Below are 17,942 nucleotides of genomic sequence, written 5' to 3' on the forward strand. Positions count from 1 at the left end.
TTTGAAAGTCCAAGCCATAAACTGAAGCAAGCTATTGCTAGTGCCAGGTTTAGGGCTGCTTAATTATAGGTATAAGACATGCCAAAGACCAATGCTGGTTGTTTGTGTTTTGTGAACCTTTGAGAGATTTTAGGGAAGTCTGCAGCATGAGCCAAGGCAGGCATTTATATGGAAAAGTCACTGGAACAGCTTGGGTGGGCCTGAAATTTGGGTGGAGCAAGTTCTCAGGGAATCAGGGTGAATGAACTGTTTTAGCCAGGTTGACAGAGATCAAGATATGGCAGCCACCTGTGTCTACACACCAGGAGGTGGGAGGGCTCAACAACAACAACAACAAAAAAACCAATGGCTTCTGTCTGGGACAAAGCTGCCCCTATAGCTCTTGCCCTGAAGCCAGACAATTCAGTTCCTCCCTGCATGTTCCTGGCACCTTTAGAGTTGCTGCCCCTGTGCTGGAGCTCAAGGTGAGTGAGTCTGTCAGCAAGTAAGTCCATGTGCAGGCTCTTTAATAGGAGTGCCTGGAACTGCAGCCACTCTCATCTCACTCATCATAATTTCCACTGATCTTAACCACCAGAAGTTATGGGGACTTCTCTTCCCGGCACTGAAACCCTGGGCTGGGAAGCCTGATGTGTGGCTGGGACCCCTCACTCTTCTCGGGGGACCACCACAGTCAAGTTGCTATTTGCATGGTTTAGGATGCTATTTGCACCCTGCCCAATTTTTAATGGTCACACTCAGGTGTGGGGCCAGTCCATTCCACTTTTCTGTCCATCCTACCAGTCTCGAGGTGGCTTCTTCAGTAGGACCTCAGTTGTAGGGCTTCAGGTCAGCTACACTTCAGGTGATTCTCAATGATGGTTTTTCTGTAGTTTAGTTGTAAGTTTGTCCCTATTCTGTGTCTTTTATATTTTGCTTTTGTGATTCATCAATTTCTTAACTTTGTCTTCTATTTCGTAAAATGGACTTTCCTACTACCCTTTTTTACATTTATTCCCTTCAAGTGTGCTTTTTAAGCAAAATAGTCCATCATGTTTTCCTCAATAACCTTTTTATTCTTTTTCTCATGACTATGTTTTTAATTATGCAAGCTCATCAAATTTCCTTTTAAATTTTATTAAAGATATGAGTTGAAGATTTATAAAGTTCTCCTGTTTTGTATGGAAACATTATTTAAAAGTGGTATAATTTTGTTCCAATACAGAGATAGAGATTGGTTTCTTTTCTTTATGCCTTATGCTAATATTTTTTTACAAATTATGTGAATTATATTCATCTGATATTCATAAGTTATTAGCAGGCCTTTGACCAGGAAATCCACATTAGCCTGGGTCCTGACTTGGTCCTGGATGTCACATTATTTCCTAGGAGAATTACACACCAAGAAGTAAAGAATCAAAATAGTATATTAATTATAGCTGAACCTTTGATCCCAAACCACTTTGCAGTGCACTAATGATGTGAATGAACTGACACGGAACATATGGAACACTCTTTTGCTGCATTTGCAGTAGACTACTATCCAAAGCCAAAGCAAATAAAATGACCTATTTCCACTAACCCATGCAAATAGCAACATTTATAACACCATTGAGATGAGATGTGTCATCACTTGAGAAAACATATCTAGAGAGAGAGAAAAGAAGAGAGAAGAAGAAACAGAGTTCATCATCAATGTCTAGAATCTCCCACCTAACCATTCCTAAACTGTAGCAACAGCTTTTGGCGAGGCTGTTACGTCAGAACAAAATGGAAAAGGAAGAGGCAACAAAGGTGGGAACAGAGGAGGAGAGTAAGAAGAAAACAGAACGAGAGAGAAGGACTCACCTTAACAAGCATCCCTGGCCTGCTTACCATCTGTGGAGATTGTATTTTCCAAAGAGAATTGCAAACAATATCTCAGTCTCTATGATCTTTTTCAATGTGACCTTGCCACTCTCCACACAAGATGGGAAGTCTATTTCTCTACCACCTTGAATTTGGATAGTTCCTATAATTGCTTTGACTAATAGAATATGGCAGAAGTAACACTGTACCAGTTCCAGGCATGGCCCCTAACAGGCCTGGCAGCTCCTGCTTCCTAACACTTCCTGCACACTTTTGGGATGCTCCCTGTCAGAATCCAGTTGCCATGTTGTAAAAAGCCAGTCAAATGGAGGGGCTTTGCCTCTGTCAACATGCCCCGTTTCTCTTTCAGCCAATATCAACTGCCAGGCATGTGAGTAAATCATCTGAGATGTGCAGCCCAGTCAAGACTTCAGATGACTTCAACCCTAGACAACTACTACGGATTCCAGTCAAACCGCAATGTTGTGAGATATAATAATAAATTATTGTTTGAAAGCACTATGCTTTGGGTAGTTTGTTACTCACCAATGTATAACTAAAACAAAATTTGCTACATAGAAATGGAGTACTGCTACAACAAAAACTTAAGTAATATATGGCATTGGCTTTGGGACTGGACAGTGACAAGAAATTTGAAGAGCCACAAGAAGACTATTCATGGAACTGAAATGACAGTTGAGTAAATTGTTATTGGATGATGAAGAAAAGATGACTCATAAGTAGTGGTGGCTCTTCCCATAAGGAATAAAATTTAATTTTCCATAAGTAATAATCCTGAGATATGAATTAATATTCAGTAACTATTATGTGTCAAGCTACATACCAATGTTTACGTTAATATCCTATTTATTCTACAGAGCAAGTGTTATTTTTATATTATTTTTATTATTCCTCTTTTACAGATAAATTATGGCTGAGTGAATTTAAATATATTATTCAAAAGTCAAACACCTATTAATTAATGGCAAATCAGAGATCTATACCCAGGTTTGTCTAACACCAAAGGGTCTGCTTATTATTCTGATATCATATGATGTATGACTAGAAAGATCATCACTATTCTCCTATAAATTGAGGTATTTCTCATTCTTGCGAGAAGGAGAGGGAGATTATTGAATAACCCTAGAAACAAACATTAAGTCAGGTAAGTTTTCTTCCTCTTTTTCTCCCTAAAATAGGAGGTCTGCATTTGCCTTATTATGAGGTGATGCTAGTTCATACCTCCAGTTAATTAAGTAACCCATCCTCTTGAAAGGAAGAGAAAGGTAGCTGAACCATGGGCTGTTCCAGTAGTAACTGTTTCTAGAGAGTCTTATGCACCAGTGCCAGTTTCCGTGACACAAATATAATGAAACCATGTTCAACCTCTATCCTGGAACTGCTGAAATATTTATTAGTCCTGTTATATTAACAAATAGTCATGTCAGGGGAAAGCCACAGTTTCTATCTTTATTGACACAGATACCTTTGGTCCACACTCTAAATATATGATATGATTATCTACAACTTCCCAGGTATTTGACTGCCATACAACTAAAGGGCAGTTCATTTTGAAAACCACTGATTACAGTGGAATGCAAAAAAGCCAACGCTGATTTTCCAATCTGTCCTACAGTATCACAGTCTTCATTTCTGTTGCGTCTAAACAGATGGAACAGAATCTTATTCAGTTTTCACCTTTTTAGGAAGATGGAGCTTTTAGCCAATGGTTGATGTCACCTTCAAAATCATGCATATGGACTCAGTTTAGCAAACAACGTTTGATATTTATGACCTGCGGATAGGACCCACTTAGTATTATATAAAGTTCTCCTATTTTTATATTACTTTATTACAACCTTATTGCATACAATCTTTTCAACAAGCGTATAGGGTTATTTTCATATACATTTTACATATAAATAAAGTGAAACTCACTGTGATTCCAGGTCACAATATTCTACTTCTTTTATCTATATTGCCAAAAACAAACTTTTCTATTGTCTATACAAATGCAATCACCTTATTGCTCCTAGGTCAGATATGCTTCCAGAATAATGTTTCTAAATTCTGAAGCCACTTCTTCAACAAACTGGCCATAGCCAAATTTCAAATCTAAATTCTAGTGACCATGTATCTTCCACTGAAGCAAAAGTGAGGTGCTCTTTGTTATGGAGAATATGTTTGATATTCTGATGCTATGTGCTATTGTATTGCTCACACTGCCTTCTCAGCTTCTAATGCTTTCTTTATCCTTGCCCATACGAAACTTTGAAGTCAGGGCTGAGCTGCTATTTCTTCCTATTGATTGTTAACAATAAGTTCTCATAGAGATAGCCTGTTCTTCTATGGTGCCTCTTTTATTTAATTATAAAGCATTATTTTTAATAAATTTATTAAAACATGACTAAACTCTGCCTTGCACTAAATTGAGTTGGATGTTAACCTCTACTGAGCATACAACAGCATACGTAACACAGCATTTCTATTTCCCGAAGTCCACATAGATTGTGTGAGTTCAAATTTGTTGAAGATTATTTCCCCCCATAATTTTTATCTTTGTCATACATTTTCATTTGCAAACATTTTTTAAAAGTCCTTTCTGGTCTTCTTATTCTGGAAAGATTCACTTTCAAAACTGCAACATGAAGGATGCATCAAGCAATTTCCAGTGAAGCTCAGAAAACAAATTAAGATGTGACTTTGAGAAATACCACCAGTCAAACTTAATTCTAGAATTGGGCAAACAAGAAGCTTCTTGTTTCTTTGGGGAGACGTTCATTGCCAAGCCTGAAAATGATGAAATGTTGGCCTCTGTGAAAAGAGGCTCATGCATTTGAGTTTTAGGTGGAAAGCGGCCAAATATATACATCAAATTAGTCATAATTTTCTGGTTAACTACAGCACATAAAACTTTTGTGTCTTTCCCCTCGATTTTTTAATTAATCTGAGTATACAATATTTTCTTAAGAATGTTTAGAATCTAAGTCATAAAGCACATGGGTTTTCAATAAAAATTCAGTGTTATTACAGAAACTGAGATAATCCAAGAAATTACACAATTTTTGTCCAAGTAATTAATGGTTAGTACTGATAACCCCCATATAACACGGCACTTCTATAACACGGTTTCGCTGCAACACGGTTCAAGAATTGGGGAAAGCCTTCGTATAACACAGCATCCTAGAACACGGTTTCATTCTAACACGGTTTGAGAATTAGAGAAATCCCCGAACAACACGGATCATAACAAGAGCTTTTAAGAGCAAAAGATATCTCATTCAAAATTAGGGAAATCCCCAAACAACACGGAATGTAATAAAAGTTTAGTAGTGATGACGAAGAAAACATTATTTAATACACATAAATATGTTATACTTTTGGTGAAAATTGCTTTAATAAAGATATTTCTCTTAATTATAAAAATATAATAGTATGTTTGTTTGTTTTTAATTTTAGGAACCTAACCCCTATTTTTGTACTTGTTCTTTGTTTTGTATAACATGGATTTGCATAATACATCATTTTTAGGAACCTAACAACGTGTTACCTGTAGTTTCACCTTTGGGTGATTTAATGTTCAGTTAATTTAATAGTGATTATTTATTACTTTAATACTAGTTAGATTTCCACTAGGATTTTTTTCTTAAGGTAATTTAACGTGACTTAATTTTATGAAATAGCAATTTAGACTAAAGAAACCTAGTCATTTTGGATTCTGAATTATACTCAAAATATGTCAGACACAGAGCATAGTACAGTTTTAAAAGGAAATTGGATTTTAAAGTAAGATCATTTTGAAAATTATATTTGAACTACCGTATTTCTAAACTAAAGTCATAGGAAAATGAAACTGAAATGTAGACAAAGTAATAGATAAGAGCAGGAAAAATATCACTTGATAATGCAATTATTTCATATGCTTTAGAATGAGATATTTTAAGAGAGTGTGTCTGTGTACATTAGATTATTTATAGTACCTGCATGGATAATCTCTCAAATCATTAATGTAGTTTAAATCTATTTGTTACTGTGATTCCTGAAAATAAGACCTTACCAGACCATGAGCTCTAATGCGTCTTTTGGAGCAAAAATTAATATAAGACCTGGTATAATATGATATGATATGATATGACATGACATGATATGATATGATATGATATGATATTGACCCGGTGTTATATTAAAATAAGACTGGGTCTTATATTAATTCTTGCTCCAAAAGATACATTAGAGCTGATGGTCCAGCTATGTCTTATTTTTTGGGGAAACACAGTAAAATATCAAAAAACATCAACATCATGGGACACTGCTATAATTCTCTCCTGGTTTGTGACTGATTCTATTTTTGGCTCCCATTTACTTGTGAAACCTATAGAATCAGCACCTCTACTTTGTCCTAGTAGTCTCCAACTTGTACAGTAGCACAACGAACAGAATCTGCTGCAAATTCAGTTATAGTGTCACAATGATTTATTTTCCCCTTTAACATAAAATTTGTATTTTTAATGTGAGCAAAACCTTCAAAATGAAAAGAAAATAAGCTGTCATTCTGTGTGACTGATGCTTAAAGTTTTAATGGGACATCTGGATGTTCTCTCCATAGTAGGAGAGCCAGCAAACTTCAAATGCCTCTGCTGCCTTAGACTACTAGCATTTTAAACCAAATCCACTTAGCTCTTATTTAGAAAAGGAGTAATAACATTTCAGCAAAGTGAGTGATAGAGAAGTACTGAAGTATTTAATGAATCTGTTTTCAAGTAAATTATAGCTACTAATTGCCATAGCACATACCAAAAATGTGTTTAATGCACTAAACCAGGCATGTTTTTGCATATATATTTCTTATGTTTTTGGAAGATTTTAAAATATTCAATAGATATCCTTGAACATTTTAGCATGAATTTCTATTTAAGATTTTATTCAAATGTTAGCAGAAACATACCCCAAATTATTTAATGCAAAAATTAGATCACAAGAGCCTACTTGATACTGCTTAGGTATTCTGAACTAAAATTAGTTGAGATGGCAATGCTTAGACATTTAAACTACCTAAAAGCAATTTTTTTAATCTAGAAAAAGAGGAATGGTAGAACTTCCACTTTCATTTCCAAAATATATAAAGAGCCTACAAGTGGAAAACCTGAACAACCTGAAAATCAGTAACATTTCTTGGATCCGTTAGATAACTAAGATAACTAAGGTCTCAGGGCAAATAACTACTCTTAAATCTGGAGAGAAAGGTGAATCAGAGCTGGTATCTGCTTACCTAGAGCAGAAGCTGCTAGAGACATAAATTGGTGGGAACACTTAAAATGGTAATTTTAACGAATTGCTGCACACTCAGTGTGGACTAAGATGCAAGTGAAAAACTCCTGGCGGCCTCAGGATTATGGGGCCCATACTTTCATGAGCTTTGCTTCCATGAACCCCATCACATTGTTATGATAAAGATCTAAGAAAAAGCCACTGTATGCATGGCAGGGGAAGGAGGAAAAGTAACAGTGTGAAACATGTCCAGACCATTTCCCAAAACAAAGTCTTGATGGGATAATATTCTGTCAGAACACAATTTTTAATTTTTGAATGCTTACTCCAACTAGAGAAAGGAATTCCTCACAACTACAGTCCCTTCTAGATTTATTATCTCATCTAAGGGGAAAAAAATAGTTAGCATGCTTCATGATACCAAGAAAATAGGTTGAGAACATTGAAATCAAGGAAGTGAGAAGGGGTGGGAGACAGAAACATTTGCGAAGGCCACAGTCCAGAGACACAGGCTCCTGAAAGCCGGACACTTAATTGGGTTATATGAGGTGTGATCGTAAAACACAGTGAAAGATATATATTAAAAAAAATTATTACAGTAAAAGACACATTGCCATTAATCCCCTTCAAAATACTCCCCCTCACTTCAAATACACTTATCCCATCCTTCTTTCCACTTTCTGAAAAAGTTCTGGAAGTCTTCTTTTGTGAGTGTCTTTAGTTGCGCTGTCATGGATGCCTCAATATCCTGAATCATTTTGACTTTGAGGAAGAGCCAGAAGTCGTACAATGCAAGATCTGGTGAATAAGGTGGATGAGGACATACCATAATATTTTTATTTCACAGAAATTGCCATATACTAGAAGAGATGTGTGACACAGAGCATTGTCATGATGAAGAATGAAACCATTTGCCCATTTCTCAGGCTGTTTTCTACAAGTATGAGTAACATCAAGGTGATTGTTTTTTGACCTTGTGTGAGTTGACTTTGTACCCAAGAACACTAAAATGAACTCTGAATATTATAAGAGTTTAGTAGAGTGTTTAAGAAATGATGTGCGTAGAGGCAACCAACAGACTGGGAGAAGATATTTGCAAATAAAACCTGTGATAAGGAGCTAATATCCACAATATATACAGAACTCTTACAACTCAACAACAAAAGTCAAATAATCCAATTAAAAAATGGGCAAAGGACCTGAACAGACACTTCTCCCAAGAAGACATGCAAATGGCCAACAGATATATGAAAAAATGCTCAGCTTCACTAGCTACTGGGAAATGCAAATCAAAACAACAAGGAGATATCACCTCATACCTGTTAGAATGGCTATTATCAATAAGACAAGTAAAAACAATTGTTGGAGAGGTTGTGGGGAACAGGAACTCTAATATATTGCTGGTGGGAATGCAAATTGGTACAGCCACTATGGAAAACACTAAGGATATTCCTTAAAAAAATTAAGAATAGAATTACCATATGACCCAGCAATCCCTCTTCTGGGTATCTACCCAAAATATCTGAAAACAGTTATCCATAAAAATATGTGTGCTCCTATGTTCACTGTAGTATTATTCACAGTGGACAATACATGAAAACAAACCAAAGTGTCCTTCCATAGATGATTGGATAAAGAAGATGTGGTCCATATATACACAATGGAATACTACTGGGCCATAAGAAAAATAAAATACTGCTGTTTGGGACAATAAGGATAGATCTTGAGATCATCATGCTAAGTGAAATAAGTCAGATAGAAAAAGTGAACTATATGATTTCAAACATTTGTGGGATATAAAACTGAATGCAAAAAATGAACAAAACAAACAAACAAAGAAACAAACAAGAACTCAGACTCAGACAAGAGTTTAGTGTTACCAGAGGGGGAGTGGAAGGGGTGGTAGAAGAGGGTAAAGGGGGTCAAATATATGGTGATGGAAGGAGAATTGAGTTTGGTTTGTGAACACAGAACACAATACACAGATCATGTATTCTAGAATTGTACACTTGAAACACATGTAGTTTTACTGGCCAATGTCACCCCAATAAATTTAACATAAATAAATAAACAAACAAACAAATAAATAAAAAAGAAATTATACAAAGTATATTCTCAGTCTACAATGGAATTAATTTAGAAATCAATAACAGAAAGATAGATGAAAATTCCCAATAATTTGGAAATTAAACAACACACTTCTAAATAACTCATGGGTCAAAGAAGAGGCCACAAGAGAAATTTTAAAATATTTTAACTGAATGAAAATTAAAGTACGACTTACTAAAATTTGTAAAATGCAGCTAAAGCATGGCTTAAAGGGACATGTATAGGAATTTAGGAAATTCCTAGGTCACTCAAGCTCTCCCCAGACCCCAGAGAAGTTTTGAAAACCAAGTGGCATCTCCAGGATGAATGTCTGGCCACCCTGAGAGAGCTTTGGAGGAAAACCATTCGTTCTTATTCCCTAGAGAAGAGCATTACATCCACCTCCAAAATCCCAGAAGACCCTCCAGGATGGTGTTCCAAGACAGGAGAGCCCTCACAGAGCTGCAGGAGAAAGCTTGCAAGTGGGCTTTGCTCCTCAGTATCCTAAGAAGGATGGAGAGACCACGTCTCCAAGTCCTCAGAAGGGAGGTCAGTGGCCAGATGGTGACTTGTGAAGGACTGGGGCCCAAAGGCTAGAATTTGACTTCTCTGATGATGCTGCCAGCAAAAGGCTGTCCCCACCAAGGAAACTGGGAAAGAGACCCAGCATCAAACCTCCCTTGGGGACACCGGAGACAAGGCAAGAAAAGGCCTCCGAGGAGGTGGGCAAGGATCCCGTTCCCCTTCTCCAGCAGCCTTACAACCTGGACTGTGACAAGCTGGATGACCCAAACTTCAATCAGTTGGAAGATAGCAGAGAGGCCCGGCCCCCAGAATACCCCCAGACTAGGCCGACCTGCCAATGGCCGCAGAGAACTCACCTCCAAGCCAGCAAGTACTTTCAGCCTCAAAGGATGCCACTCCTGTGGTACAGACCACGGAGGACTGAGGGAGGGAGCGGCCGAGGGAGGAGGGAACCACGAATTCTTCCAGCGCATCTGCTCCCACCAGCAGTGGGGGGTAGATGGATGGGGGGTTGGCAGGTAGGGGAGCATCCCAGTCCCCTGCAGGGCCAGAGCCTGCCTTGGATCTGAATGAGGAGCTCTTCTGAGATCCAGCTGAGGTTGGGGGAGGAGGGGGAGGAGGAGCTTTATCTGGAGCAGCTGGGGCTTCCTCATTTAAGTAGTGGGCCTTGAGGAAACAGTCCTTATATCTCAAATTCAACTAGCTCCTGAAGGGCAGCCTTTACAGAGCCATGCGAGTGCCCAACACAAGCCCTGAGCATGACACAGACGCCCCTTCCTCAGGAAGACGACCTAATGTGAAAGTGCTGGAAATTCATGTCCTAGGAGCTCCGGTTGTTCCTGTGCGGGGCTCTCTGATGTGTGTCTTCGGCCCTGGGGGTCACCGGCCCATTGTGGACATGCTGCAGTACAGCCACAATGACCCTGAACTGGCGGTGAAAGTGACACAAAAGGAGAATGTGTTGCTGAAGAGCAGGTGTAAAGAACTCTATATGATGAACCTGGAGATAGGGAAGATCATGGATGAATATGAGGGGATCGAGTACCAAGTGATGGTGGCTCAGAAACAGAAGGAATTTTCCAAAGAGAAATCCAGAAGGTTCTGAAGGAAAAAGACCAATTTATGGCAGACCTGAATTCCATAGAAAAGTCTTTCTCTGACCTCTTCAAGTGGTTTGAGAGACAGAAAGAGGTGATCAAACGCTATGCACCAATGAAGAATCACTGTCTTAAGGATCACATAGTAGGAATTGAAAAGGAAGACCAGGGATAACAAGCGCTGAAACCCCATGCAGAAAAGGAACTCAAGCTGGCAACTGAAGAGATGACCCAGGGCCAGGTCTAAGGAGAGGCCTAGGCTCACCTAGGCCCAGGTGAGCCTGAGGAAGGAGCAGATATGCATCTACCTGCTGGAGGAGACCATGGAGCAGAAGACAGGAGACAATGATGAACTGACCAGAATCTGTGATGACCTCATTTCCAAGATGGAGAATATTTGATGTGGAAGTCAGGAAACTAGGAAAAAAGAGCAAAAATTAACTCCAAACTATAATTTGTGCATATAGAGACATTAAAAAGTATGAATGTAGGGACAGAGCCCCAGAGAGCAGTTTCCAGGCTCTCGGCCTCACATGGAAAGGTGCTGGCTCAGGTAGTAGATGGCGGTCAGCTGTGGCTAGTTGGCCGTCAGCTGTAACCATTGAGCCATTGAGCCATTGGCCACTAGTATAACTGCCGCAGCTGCGCTGGGGAGTCAAGTCGAGGGGAAATGGTCGGTTGTCAGAAAAGTGGACAGCAAGTCGCACGTCTTGTGAATCCAGCCTCCAGTGAGACTATAGTGGTGTGACTCCCCTACCTGTGGCTCCGTGGGTGTTCCTTTTTGGCCTAGCCACATCCTGCGTTCTTGTGTGGGGACCGGGGGCAGAGACCCCGCAAACTATCCTGCACGACAATGAATATATTTATATTTTTTGTTTTAAATACATAATAATACAGTTCTTGACAGGTTGTGACCTTAGCAATTTACCTTAAATATCAGAAAAATGCTACGTGATCCGCATCTCATGAACTTTGCTGTAGATTACTATGAAAGTCAGAGTGTGAGGCAGAATTTATTAAGTATTAAAAGATGAAATAATAAACAAGCTTGCCCCTTGACTTAGACCAAGATCCTAATATTTTCATAATTTTTCTTTATACTAATTTAAAAATTAAAGAGTAAAGGGGGATGATGCAAACAAATAGAAATATAATAAAGACCTTAAAATTCTTTAAATAATAAAAAAATAGAACAAATTTAGAACTGAGAGCACAAGTCTTTTAAATATAGAATTTAACTTTGTTACAAGTGGACAATATAATACATTTTAATGACTTTAGAGGTCCGGGAAAATATAACATACTTCTGCTAATCATTTCTCCCACACGCATTTAAAAGAGACATTTTCTTTCATAAAATGAAGCCTTGGCAAAGTTAAGCTATTTGCCAAGATCCAAGTGCAATTAAAAAACTGATAGAGTAGATGTATGTCTAGGTCAGGAGCTGCCCTTTGACCTACATAATGGGCCATTCAGTAAAAAGGTGTATTTTGTAGCAAAATCTATACTTAAAACTTTGTAAGGACAAACACACTTTCTCTCAACTATAGCTCACACCCAACTGACTGAACCAACCAAGCTGAAACTTGTCACATGCTATTACTAAGGTTTGACATCCCACTTCCCATATTGAACATCCTGCATTTACATTGGATGGCACTGGCAGCAGCATTCACCATATTTTGTGATCACAACGGAAAGGGTTCATGTCACACATCGCTTCTGGTATGGCAATTTATGTCAAATAAAAACATTACAGTGTGCCCTTATCCACCTTATTCACCAGATCTGGCATCATGCGACTTCTGGATCATCCCCAAAGTCAAAATGACCATGAAAGGAAAAGATTTTGAATCAATTCAGGACACTGAGGCAACCATGACAGCGCAACTAAAGACACTCACAGAAGAGGACTTCCAGAACTGCTTCATAAAGTGGCAAGATAGATGGGATAAGTGTGTTCAAAGCAAAGGGGTGCATTTTGAGAGATTAATGGCAATGTGTCTTTTACTATAATATTTTTTAATTTAAACATTCACCATATTTCTTGATCATACCTCGTATTATATTATATCTCTCAACGATAAAGAGTTTACAAAAACATAACCATAATACCATTATTACAAGAAAAGTTGATTTTATTATCTTTGAATACATAGTCAGTGAGTCAAATTTCCAGTTCTCTCATAAAAGTTGTATTTCTCCTTGATAGTTTATTTAAATCAGAATCTAAATAAAGTCCACATTTTGTGATTGATTGACATGCCTCATATTTCTTTAATTTTTATTTTTATTCCTTTGCCACTTATTTGGTGAGGAAACCAGGCCATTTTTTCCTATTGAATTTTCCTCCATCTGGATTTTGCTCTTTGCATTCCCATAGTACAAACATCTTCCTCTACCTTCTAGATTTTCCATGAAATATACATTCAATTTAGATCGAAATCCAGTATGATTGTGGGGATGAAGGAGTGGACTACTTTATAGGTAATGATTGATAATTAATACATAGATCCAATAAATTAATTAGGGGTTGCAAAATACTGATATTCTAATCTTACCCTCTTTCTTATTACCTGGAAACTTGCCATAAAGAAAGTCTCCCCCTCATCTATTTTTCTTCCTTAATTCTTTCACTTTATCATTTCAAACTAATGAATTGGTTTACTAGTATTCTGCAACACTGAGCAATTAGTTGTTGCTTTTATTTAACTTTTTATTAAATTTATTAGGTAACATTGATTTAAAAAATTATATATGTTTTGAGTGTATAATTCTATAATACATCATCTATATATTGCATTGTGTGTTTACAACTCAAAGTCACATCTTCTGTCACCAAGTATTTGACCTCCTTTACCCTTTCCTTCCTACCCTCCCCTTCCTATCTGGTAACCAAAAACAACTATTGTCTGTGTGTATGAGTTTCCATTTGTTTGTTTCTCTTGTTCATTTCTTGCATTCAGTTTTATATCCCACATATGAATGTAATCATATATTTCTCCACTTTTTCTGTCTGACTTATTTTGCTTAGCATCATAATCTCAAGATCCATCCATGTCATCACAAATGGGAGTGTTTCATCTTTCCTTATGACTGAGTAGCATTCCATTTTATGTATGTACCCCATCTTCTTTAGCCAATCATCTATCAAAGGACACTTTGGTGGTTTCCATGTCTTGGCCAACGTGAATAATGTTGCAATAAATATAGGGGCGCAAATGTCTCTATCTATAAATGTTTTCAGATATTTTGGGTAGATATCCAGAAGAGGGATTGCTGGGTCATATGGTAGTTCTATTCTTAATTTTTTAAGGGACCTCCATAGTGTTTTCCATAATGGCTGTACAATTTACATTCCCACCAGCAGTATATGAGAGTTCCTTGTTCCCCACAACCTCTCCAACAATTGTTTTTACTTGTCTTGTTGATAATAGCCATTCTAATAGGTGAGGTGGTATCTCATTGTGAGTTTGATTTGTCTTTTCCTAATAGCTAATGAAGTCGAGCATCTTTTCACATAACTATTGGCCATTTGTATGTCTTCTTGGGAGAAGTATCTGTTCAGGTCCTTTGCCCATTTTTTAATTGGATTGTTTGACTTTTGTTGTTGAGTTGTAAGAGTTCTGTATATGTTGTGGATATTAGCTCCTTATCAGAGGTGTTGTTTGCAAATATCTTCTACCATTTTGTTGGTTTGCCTTTATGATTTATTGATGGTTTCTTTTGCTATGCATATGCTTTTAAGTTTGATATAGTCCCATTCATTTATTTTAGCTTTTACTTCCTTTGCCTTTGAGGTCATATTCATAAAATCCTCTCTAAAGCCGAGGTCCATAAGTTTAATACCTATGATTTCTTCTATGCAATTTATTATTTCAGGTCTTATATTTAGGTCTTTGATCCATTTGAGTTAATTTTGGTGTATGGTGAGAGATAGCAGTCTAGTTTCATTTTTTTCCACGTGGCTTTCTAATTTTGCCAGCTCCATTTATTGAAGAGGCTTTCTTTTCTCCATTGTACGTTTTTGGTTCCTTCATCAAAAATTACCTGCCCACATATATGTGGGTTTATTTTTGAGTTCTCAATTTTGTTCCACTGGTCTGTGAGTCTGTTTTTCTGCCAATACCATGCTGTTTTGATTATTTTCATTGTAGAATAAATTGAAGTCAGGGAGTGTGATTCCTCTGCCCTTGTTCATTTTTCTTAGGATTGCTTTGGCTACTCAAGGTCTTTTGTGATTCTATACAAATGTGATAAGTTTTTGTTCTGTTTCTTTAAAAAAATGCCAGTGGAATTTTGATGGGGATTGCATGAAATCTGTATATTGCTTTGGGTAATATGGTTATTTTAACTCCATTAATGCTTCCAATCTATGAACACGAAATATTTTTCCATTTCTTTGTGTCTGCTTCAATTTCTTTTAATAATGTCTTGGAGTTTAATAATGTCTTAGAGTGTATACGTAGGTCCTCACATACTTTGTCAAGTTTTTCCTAGGTATTTTTTTTCTTTTTTTCTTTTTTTTGGAATTGCAAGAGGAATTAATTTCTTTTTGTATTTCTTATTCTGAAACTTCAGTATTGGTATATAAAAATTCAATGGATTTTTGTACATTGATTTTGTATCCTACAACTTTACTGTATTTGTTAATTGTTTCTAAGAGTTTTTTGGTGGAGTCTTTAGGGTTTCTATATAAAAAATCATGTCATCTGCAAAAAGTGACCATTTAACTTCTTCATTCCCAATTTGGATGCCTTTTATTTCTTTCTGTTGTCTGATTGCTCTGGCTAGGACTTCCAATGCTGTATTGAATTACAATGGTAAGAGAAGGCATCCTTGTTTTATTCTTGATTTTAGAGAAAAAGCTTTCAGTTTTTCACCATTAAGTATGATATTAACGGAGGGTTTGTCATACATGGCCTTTATTGTGACATCTATGGCCTTCTATACCTATTTTATAAAGTATTTTGCAGATAAATTGATGCTGTGTGTTGTCAAATGCTTTTTGTACATCTATTGATATGCTCATGTGATTTTTATCCTTTATTGTGTTAATGTGGTGAATCACATTGATTGATTTGTGGTTGTTGAACCATCCTTGTGCCCCTGGAATAAATCTCATTTGATTGTGGTGCATTATCTTTTTAATGTATTCTTGTATTTGATTTGCTAGTATTTTGTTTAGCATATTTACATCTGTGTTCATCAGAGATATAGGACTATCGTTTTCTTTTTTGCGTAATCCTTATCAGGTTTTGGTATCAGGGTAATGTTGGCCTCATAAAATGAGTCAGAAAGTACTGCCTCTTCTTCAGTTTTTGAAAGAGTTTGAGAAGGACTGATATTCCATTGTCTTTAAATGGTTGGTAGAATTTATTAGTGAAACCAGCAGGTTCTGGGCTTTTACTTTTGTGGAGGTCTTTGATGATTGTTTCAATTTCCTTGTGGTTGATCGGTCTATTTAGATTTTCCAGTTCTTCATGATTCAGTCTAGGAAAGTTATACATTTCTAAGATCTTGTCCATTTCCTCCAGGTTATTGAATTTAGTGGCACATAATCTTTCATAGTATTCTTGTATGATCGTTTGTATTTTTGTGTATCTGTCTTTGTTGGGGGTTCCATTTTAAACATTTAAAATAGGAGTCTTTCATTCAATGTTTTGCCTTGAAATTTGTTCAAATAAAATTTAAATGATCCCTCAGATTCTACAGAGAACTCTGAAAGACATTTTTGTAAATACTAACCTTCAGAGATTATCTGACAGAATTTTCTTCTCAACCATGTTAAAACCTCTCTAAAATTTTCCAATATTATAGCAACTCTCAAATCGAGAAACTGAACAAAGTTTTATTCTTTGTTTCTGAAACTTATTAATTGCAGTGAGCCTCCTCTCAGGACAGAAAGAATACATATTCTCCATCGGTTTCAACATTTTCAAAGGCAAACATATTGCTTCTAGGCATATTATTACATATTGGTGTGCCTGCTCATTTTCTCCTGTCACCAGAAATACCACTTGATCCCCTGTCTGCACTTTAGCCTCCTTTCCATTCAACGTATGATTAGCTAGGAGATGGGTCAGAGAGATGCAGCAGAATGACATTATACATTCATCGGCACTGATTTTTGAGAAACTAGACTTTTTGCTACCCAATAAATCAAGCTTGTAAAGCAATCCCATTTCTTAATTAACATAATACCCTGATGCCTCTGTGTATCAGATAATAAAGGCAAATACTCTCTGTCAACAATTAGACCTTTTTAAAGTTTACTTCTTAAATCTTTACAACTTTACCCGTACGAGGCCTGGCAATTAAGTTTACGAACTTGTTGCAATGTTATTGCTAACATTTTTTGATATCAGAGGGATTATTCATTATGAATTTGTACCAATTGGACAAACAGTTAACCAAGTTTACTATTTGGAAGTGCTGAAAAGGCTTGTGAAAAAGTTAGACGACCTGAGCTTTTCAGCAACAATTCATGACTCTTGCATCACGACAATGCACCAGCTAACATGACAATGTCTGTGAGGGAGTTTTTAGCCAGTAAACAAATAACTGTATTGGAACACTCCCTACTCACCTGATCTGGCCCCAATGATTGCTTTCTTTATCCAAAGATAAAAGAAATATTGAAAAGAAGACATTTTGATGACATTCAGGACATGAGGATAATGTGACAACAGTTCCGATGGCTATATCAGCAAAGGAGTTCCAAAATTGCTTTGAAGGGTGGACTAGGCATGGGCGTGGGTGTATAGCTTCCAGAGGGGAGTACTTTGAAGGTGACTGTAGTGATATTCAACAATGATGTATGTAGCACATTTTCTAGGATGAGTTCGCGAACTTCATTTTTTAACCTGGTATAAGGTCAAGGTGTTCAGCATCTAGGGAGAGTACCATTATGGATAATGTAAATACTGAAAAGAACACATTAAATTAAACACAGAGATAAGCCTATTACATTTTGAAATTCAGGACATTTTCTATATTTGTAATTTTTTCCATTTAAAAAAGTCGTCTTACATTTTTAATTTATAATGCATATGTTGTGTCTAATTTCTAACATGTGAAGGATATAATTATGGGCTGTCATAATGAATGCTATCAATGTTTGAAATAGATTAATTA

At 36.8% G+C, this 17,942-nt stretch overlaps 1 pseudogene; it reads left to right on the forward strand.

Moving 5' to 3' along the window:
* Nucleotides 1–345: 345 nt before the first annotated feature.
* On the forward strand, nt 346–11,206 carry LOC109458475 (transforming acidic coiled-coil-containing protein 3 pseudogene; annotated as a pseudogene).
* Nucleotides 11,207–17,942: the final 6,736 nt, after the last annotated feature.

The sequence above is a fragment of the Rhinolophus sinicus genome, chromosome 3, assembly GCF_057876585.1.
Source record: "Rhinolophus sinicus isolate RSI-liver-muscle chromosome 3, RSI-T2T, whole genome shotgun sequence".
In the NCBI taxonomy this organism is placed as follows: domain Eukaryota; kingdom Metazoa; phylum Chordata; class Mammalia; order Chiroptera; family Rhinolophidae; genus Rhinolophus; species Rhinolophus sinicus.